The sequence below is a fragment of the Budorcas taxicolor genome, chromosome 17, assembly GCF_023091745.1.
Source record: "Budorcas taxicolor isolate Tak-1 chromosome 17, Takin1.1, whole genome shotgun sequence".
In the NCBI taxonomy this organism is placed as follows: Eukaryota; Metazoa; Chordata; class Mammalia; order Artiodactyla; family Bovidae; genus Budorcas; species Budorcas taxicolor.
The window spans coordinates 25,573,343-25,582,246 of NC_068926.1; positions in this window are offsets into that span (position 1 = coordinate 25,573,343).

The following is an 8,904-nucleotide window of genomic DNA, read 5'->3' on the forward strand; positions in this document are numbered from 1 at the left end:
ACAACCTCAAGCTTCGGGTTCTATCAGCAGCAATAAAAACCAGGAACCTCTAGAAAAGCATCGGATATTTTTTTTTCTCACAAATTTTGACAAAGACAAACTAGGCTTATAAGGATCACAGACTGATATTAATCATATATATGGTTTATATATGATTTACATAAAGATTTTGGTGAATAATTTTTAAAATAAAATACTGCTTCAGGGTTTCTTTTTTCACAGAGAGACATTCACAAGTAAAGTAAATCACTCCCTAGAAGCATCTGGTCTGCAACTCACAGAAATCGTGATGACACAGGGACAGTTTTAATCATGGCGTTTAAAATAACACATTTAAAGTGGTTAAAGTTCTCATTGTTGCTGCTGTTGTTTACTGGGGAAGTTGTGTCCAACTCTTTGGGACCCTATGGACTGTAGTCCACCAAACTCCTCTGTCCATGGGATTTCCCAGGTAAAAATGCTGGAGTGGGTTGCCATTTCCTTCTCCAGGGGATGTTCTGGACACAGGAATCAAACCCATGTCTCCTGCATTGGTAGGCAGATTCTTTACCACTGAGCCATCTTAAAGGATACATACATTAGATCAAATATTTCCTATGCAAAAATAAGTTCTGTTATATCTCAACCTACTAGTATTTTCAGTTATCATCTTTCACAGTGTCTACTTTTCATGTCTAAGTATCTTAATTTAAAAAAGAGAGCACATTTGTTTTTCACACCATCTCACAACTGTGAGATTGCAGATGCAATCTTCTTCCAATCATCCAGTCTCAAGACTTGAGACCTACCCTTTAGCTTAGTCACTCAGTCATGTCAGACTCTTTGTGACCCCATGGACTGTGTAGCTCACCAGGCTCCTTTGTCCATAGGGATTCTCCAGGCAAGAATACTGGAGTGGCTTACCATGCCCTCCTCCAGGGGATCTTCCCAACTCAGGGATAGAAACCCAGGTCTCCCACATTGCAGGCAGATTCTTTACCTTCTTTACTGTCTGAGCCACTAGGGAAGCCCTGAGAACTATCCCTGATAACTATTAATACTTCCTTTACCTTTTATTGTTACATTTAGAATTCTAATGCTATACTTTTTTTTCCCCAAAATTTCTCTAATCCTTTTATTTTCATTCTCCATTGGGCTCATATTACCACAAAGTTAGAAACTGCAATGACTCTCTGTTAGTATAACACGAAAAATTAAACCTCATGCAACAAATCCATGCTGACTTTGTTCTAGTGTCCAATTTCTTAAGCCAGGGATTTAACAGTGAATTGGTTAGAGATGTTTACACTAGAATCAGATGCCAACATACACCATGGGCTGGCTCCCCACCATCTCTTTTTTCTTAATTTTATAATCTATAAAATGGGGACAGTAAGAATACCTATTTTAGTTGGCTGTTGTAGGATTTAAATGCATTAATGTCTGAAAAGTTCTTAGAATAATGCCAGGGACATATTAAGTTCTTAACAATTGTTAGCTACTATTACAATCAGTATTATCATTCAAATCATGTCTAAATTTATCCAAAACATGACTTTCAAACTTAACTTCCAATATTCATTCTGGATTATATTTAAAGATTTAGAAGCCCAGAATATTCAGTTCATAATTTTTTGCTTTCTAATCCCATACTTTTCTTCATGAAAGTCTGTACTTTTTGTCTAGCAGATAAAAATCACATAGTGCTCCAATATTGGCCCCAAAAGAGAATTCTATAAATTCTTCTTTGATTACACTCTAAGATAGCAGTCCCCAACATTTTTGGCATCAAGAATTGGTTTTGTGGAAGACAAATTTTCCATGGACTAGGGTGGAGGAGGATGTTTTACATTTATTGTGCACTTCATTTCTATTATTATTACATCTCCACCTCAAATCACCAGCCATTAAATCCTGGAGGTTGGGGACCCCTGCTCTTAGGGATCTTTCCCAAAGATAACCAAAGCCATTTTATTCTAGCAAAGTAAACTTAGAACATAGAATCATTGAGAACCATTGCATTTTGAGAGACGATGCTTAATACAGTTGATAGTTTAATATCATTCACGAATATATTAGGTGAAAAAAAGCTAACTCTGTTTTAAGATGTCATTTCTTTCATAGCTGGGAAACAGCACTATAAATGCAGGAAAATTTCACTATTTTATAAAAAATAAAAAAATTTTATTTTCATAGAAGCCAAACATGAAAAGAAATAAGTACATATGGTGCACGCAACTGGGCACCTAACAACAACTTAGTTGTTAGGCCTTTTGCTTTCTAGGAAAATAATGCACCTCCCTGGTGGTTCAGATGATAAAGAATCTTCCTGCAATGCAGGAGACCCAGGTTCAAATCCTGAGTCAGGCAGATCCCCTAGAAAAGGGAATAGCTACCTACTCCAGTATCCTTGCCTGGAGAGAGGAGCCTGGTGGGCTACAGAACATGGGGTCTTAAAGAGTCAGACACCAACAAGCAACTAATACTTTCACGCAAAACTGAAGTGGAAGGCAGAAGACAAAAAACATAGAGAATTATAAAATCATGAGAATTATACTGGAGAGAGTCCAGTGAATAAGCCATAAACAAAAAGTAAAATTTGGGCAGCTTTTTCAGGCATTAGTCAAAAGGGCTTATGACATCATTTTCTAGTTCTTTCTGACTTTGAAAGACAAAAGTATAAAAACATAAATAAAAGGCTGACTGAGAGAATCAGGTTTACCAGATAACAGGATTTTAAAGAAGAAAAATGAGGTAGGAAAAACTTTGAGCTTCTGTGTGTAAAGACTGATTTATGGCAGACATAGATACCTAGTATATCTTATAGAAAGACACAATTTTCCATACTAATAGACTCTTTATATTTACTTTGTGTGATAGTTTTAGGGCATTTGTGTCTCTCACCCAGAGCTATCAGAACTCTTTGGAATAATAATATCCTGCCCAAGGCCAGAATTTACTCTAAAGGGTTAGTACAATTGTCAAAATTCAGATAAAGTCAAATTGGATATGGCCATCCGTTTGTATCATTTTTAAATTTTTTTGACTTGAAAAATATGTTCTTTATTTTTCTACAATATCAAATATATCCTGCTGCTTTCTGTATGAAATACAAATCCGTTGTTCCAAAAAAGAGGATTCTTTGTCAGATTATTTTTACTGTTTATTGTACATAATCAATATCTTCACTCACTGGAAATGCAGAAGTTAAGTAAAATAATGAGAATATGAAGTGTTAAAAATTATAACCATGCTTTGTGACTAACATCATTATGAAACAAATAAACTTTAGTATTTGCTGTGCATTATGCCTTTGGTTCCCTTCTACGCATTTCATTGGTTTCACAGATGAAAAAGAAAAATAGTCATACTGTACTTTTAAAGCATATGTATTATGTGAAAGAATATATACTGCAGATGTAAAATAGTGATATATCATGAAAAGAACATTTGGAGTCTGATTTTTCTCTGGGAGTAAAAGAAAGCATAATTAGTTCTATTTAAACCCAGAATTTAAATTTTCTCCATACTCAGGCTGATGTCATTGTTCCAATTTTAACTGAATATATGGTTGCCTTGAACACTTAATGAGTGCTTCCTTTGGGCCGGGCACTCACTGCTTTAATATGTTAAATAATTTAATCTCCACAATGAGCTTTTAAGGATCTATGTCACAGATGAGGAAAATGAGTTCCAGGAAGGTTAAAGAAATTACAGAGGTCACACAGCTAGTAACAGACTGGGTCAGTATGTGAACCTTGGCAGACTGGCTCTCTAACTGGAGCTATTAAGCACACCTCACTTCTTTGACATGAGGATCAGAATAAAGATCCACTCTTGTAATTTTGTAGAAAGCTAAGGGTCCAAAGGAAATAGATGCATACTTTGAGAACAAAATCAGAGAATGATGTCTTGTGAAATTAACCATTCCAAACTATCACATAGTCAAATGAATAAAATTAGTGATGCTTAGAAAACCCTGTCCTGAAAATAATGACTATAGTATTTTTAAAGTACTTACTAAGGACACCACAGGCTTTCCTAGAGGCTCAGGGGTAAATAATCCACCTGCCAATGCAGAAGACACAGGTTCTATACCTGGGTCGGGAAGATCCCCTGGAGAAAGAAACAGTAACCCACTCCAGCATCCTTTCCTGGGAAATCCCACGGACAGAGGAGTTTGGTGGGTTAGAGTCCATGGAGTCACAAAAGAGTCAGCCACAACTTAGCAACTAAACAACAACAAGGACACCACAGTTCAACTAGGTGAACAGCTTCATAAAGAAAGAATAAAACTTTTCATTGGCATTGTAGTATGCCTGAGACTGGTTCATTCATTTTTTCAAAATTATTTCAAAGAAGGTTTGTATGAGGTATTATGAGGTACGGAGTGGAGGGCTATCAATAATTAAAAATGCTGTTGCATGTTTCTAACACCGCCCAGAGTAAATGTCACTGAGATGATCCAAACTCAGTTTTTTGATCTGTGCATGAAACATAGTGTCCTGACAGAGTGAGGATGCCCAAGACTGTGATCACCAGTAATAAAGCTGATCGGATGCCCTTTACACATTTTTCAACCAGAGTTCTCATAATATTTTCCCCTGGATATCTTCCAGGAGTACTTCAGTTGATTCAGTTACTACATATTTTAAATTATGATATCGATCCTATTTTCACATCATTCTGATGAGTTCACGAGCCAAAATCATCTTCATATTTGGCCAGTCTTCAGAACATTCATATAATCTAGATCTAGGGCAAACAAAACTGAGGACCACCATGCCCACAATACAGTAGGTCTTCAACAGTAAGTTTTCCTGAATGTGGGTCACACTGTTTGGGAAGACCTGTTTAAAACAGCTGGTTAAAAACCTTTTTACAGTTTTAAATGGCCGTGGCATTAAAGAACAGTATTAAAAACAAAAGGACCTATGGATGTCTACCCCTCAGAATTAGAAAGTAGTTGAAATATGAAAAACTTTAAAAGATTTTTTAAAAGACATAGATTTAAAATTAATTTCAAAGCAATAGAATATGCCCTCTGTAAACTACATTAAGTGTTTTTGTTTAAAGTGAAGGCAATATTCCCTAAAACTAGATACCTTAGCACACTTTTTATGAGCATTTAGAAATCACAATTTCTATGAAAAATTCCTACAAACATTCCTACAAAATTCCTCCAAACTCAAAATAATTTAAGTTCTCCAGGATGGAGTTTCTAGATTTCGGACTCAGTTTTAAGTACGAGATGAAAATGAAATTATTCAACATTAAGTATTTTCCTAAAACCAATTCTAAAGTAAACCTGCATTTTAAAATGCATACTTTTTCCAGTAACATTTAAATAGTCAATATTTTGTTATAATGGAGAAATAATTCTCTTTGCATCATTTCATAATATAATTTTAAAATGTATATTTCTCACATCTTCAGCTTGATTCAAGTTCAAAGGAGTTAAAATTCACTCCATTTAACTAAAAAAAGTCATTGCTACATTGTCTAATGCTAAACTCCCTCTACCTATATAAAACTGAGTGGATTTATATAATCATGAAATATTTTAAAATAATTTTAAAATTATGTACTATAACCTGAAATTTACAGAGCTTATTTTATCACCCTTGACTGATGAGAATAACTATCACCTTATTTCATCTTCTCATGCCTATATTAAATAGGCATTCAGTAGTAGCTGCTACTATTATTAGATCTAGCATTAATGTTTAGCTAACACAATTCTCCTTTATTTTTCCTTTCTTAAGTGTGTAATGAATTCATGTCTCCACATTACCATGCTAACTCTACATTTTAATTTACTCTCCAAAATAATCAACCCAAGATATAATGATCATATATAGCCTGTTTGCTATATCTTCCAAAATAATTAAGAAAGCATATATCACTACTAGGTTTAAGGAGAGTAGGCAACTTGATCTTGAATCACTAATGCTGGCTGTTTCATTTTATTTGTGAGCCACTTCATAGTAACTAACACCAAGGGTTTTCCTTAAAATTGCTCAACAGAGGAAAATATAATAACCTAACATAGAAAATTCTTATTATAAGAGAAACAAGCCAACTCAATGAAGAAAAGATCAATATTTGATGAAGTAAGAGATTTAAAATATCTTCATATATTTGAAATCTATGGCCATGGGTTCTTTTTAAAAAATATTATTATATAATATGAAGTCTTAAATCTTTAAGTCATAATACATACATTTAATAGACAAACCCAATGGTATTTATTGCACATACATAAAATATACTTGACATCTTCATACTCAGATTCTGCATTATTTTCCCAAGTTTCCTTCTAAAACTACGATTTCTTAATTTCTGTTCCTAGACATTTAATCATTCACTGCAATTCCAGGTGTGAGAGGGGAAAAAAAGGATTTAAGAAACCAAATATTTCCCTTCCAAAATTCCAAAGTAGAAAAGAAGTCATCTACGTAGAAACAGGACAGGAAGGAAATACATAAAAGCACAAGGCTTTCTCAACGGCCTTTCTTTTCTCCCCTAGTAAAATTGAGCCTCATGCCGTCACTCCTTTCTGCTAGGCCCAGTGTTAGAAAAGCATTCTGCGGGAATACATCACAGGACTGGAAAGTGCTATTCCACCAAATCATGGTTGGCATATGCGTACGTTTGTAGTTTGTAAAGCTTTCTAGGTAATGTGTTTCCATATCTCTCAGGAGCAAATACCAATGTCAGCGTCAGGATATTTACCATAACATGTCATTTAAATCTCTCAGGTTTCAATATAGATCCATTTTTTTTTCTCTTCTGCTCTCAATAAAGACAGATTAACTGATGGCTATCTTATCTGTGTCATATTTGTTTAAACACTTAACATTTGCTTTGTTACCGATCCCCTTTTCTTCTCAATTTGTAGTTCTTCAAACCTTTTAGACTCTCTTCAGATATGCTATTTTCCAAAATGTTAATCTTTTTACTTTATTCAGAATCTCCTTTAAGCATCTTGGTCTCCAATTTGCCACGATCTTCTAATCGAGACTCAAAGAAATGTGAAACAGAGACATTTCAATTTTTCTACTCTGTTGTTATAATCTGGTATTCAAGTCAACATATTTAAATATTTGTTTCTGTAAAACACTGCAAAGTTAACAGAAGATTATGTTTCAATAAGAAGATATAACGAGATATATCAAGGACTTTAAAAATATTAGATGTGGTAAGAACTCCGAAGATAGTAAGAGAAATATCCAAGAAGAATATACCCTAAGGAAATTGTCTATTTAGCTTACACACTGATGTATTTTAGCATATTTGCTTTCCCTATGTTATCAGAGAGAATAACCAGCTATTATATTCTAGTTAAGTATACTGCACTATTTATTTAAACTATATAAAATTTTATAACTAGAAAAATTAATCTTTGGCTACAGCCGGGAAAAAAACTAATCTTTGGCTAGGTAACCCTGTGAGTGGTAGTGACTGAAAGGGGACAGAATGGTGGACTTTTTAAGATGCTAGTGATGTTCTGGCTACTAGAGTCAGTACTCAGTTAATGTGCTTCCAGGTGACACAGGTGTGCTCCCTTTCTGAAAACTTCTTGAGTTATCCATTTGTGATTTTTGTACTTTACTACATGGGTATGATGTGCATGCCGTGTCGGTCCAATATACATATCATATATTAATCAAAGTTTTAAAATAAAGATGGGTTTCCATCAAGAAACTTGACTTTAATCATGAATAAAATTAATTATAAATGCAAATAAGAGTTATGAGAAAATTATAGAAGTTTGAATAATGACCAGACAATGAACAATAGCAAGAAAATTTTTAAGGAGAGAGAGTATTCTTGTGGTTATGCTAAACTTTAATAAACCTGCTGAAATGGTTATGGATTAAACAGTAGGGTTTCTGGATTTGTTTTACAAAATCTGAATGAAGAGAAGTATATTAGCTTTTGGATGAAACAAATTTGGCCGAGAATTGGTAATTGTTTAAGCTGGAGAATGTGGAGAGTTTAGTAAACTATTCTCTTTTTTGAATAAGCTTGAAATTATCCATCAATTCAAACGTTTAAAAACATAACTTAGTAGAGTGTATGGGTTCTACATAATATTGTTCTCTGTTACCATTGTTCTTATCAAAATGACTGAACTAAGTCAAGAACCAATATATATTCCCCCAGGACAGATCTAGGTTCATGATCTCCGGTGCAATTGTCTGATAAACAGTTCTATGGTAACTAAAACTTAAAGCCACATTACTAGTCACTAGCAAGGGGACTAGTTCTGGCATCAGATTTATTAAAGATGTAAAGTACAATAATTCTATAGGTCAATCTTCAGGTTTTCTGCCTATTTCTAAAAATAAACGGATAGCAACTGTCAAACTATAACATTAACTTTCTTATCTGAGGACCTACCACCATTTCAATTAAACCTACATGAGAAGTATTTTATCTTAAATATACCATCAAGTGTACATCATCAAGACATCTTGCTATGTATACTTTATCTACTGTTGCCATTTTTGACTTAAAAACTTCCTACCATATGTTGCCCTTTGAGACAAAGCCCAACAGTGTTTTGTTAGGTATGAGAGAAGTTTCTTTACCCAGGATGATTAACAATATAACCCAGGAAATATACATTTGATATTGAGTTTATTTTATGTATTACTTCTAGGCTTAAGTTTTTCTTATCTTTCAAAACACTTATTTTGGAAATTTCTGACAAAAACATTTACAAATATTCTTTTTATGGAATAATACAGTAATTATCCAAATTTCAGCTGAAACATAGTTACTGGCATATATATGAATCTTGGAATATTTGATGACAAACTAATGTCAATTTTCTACTTTGTGTAAAACATGCAGTTAAACATCCAACACAAGTGATATTAGAATCTTGTGTGGGATTCTAGTCGACATCAACATTAA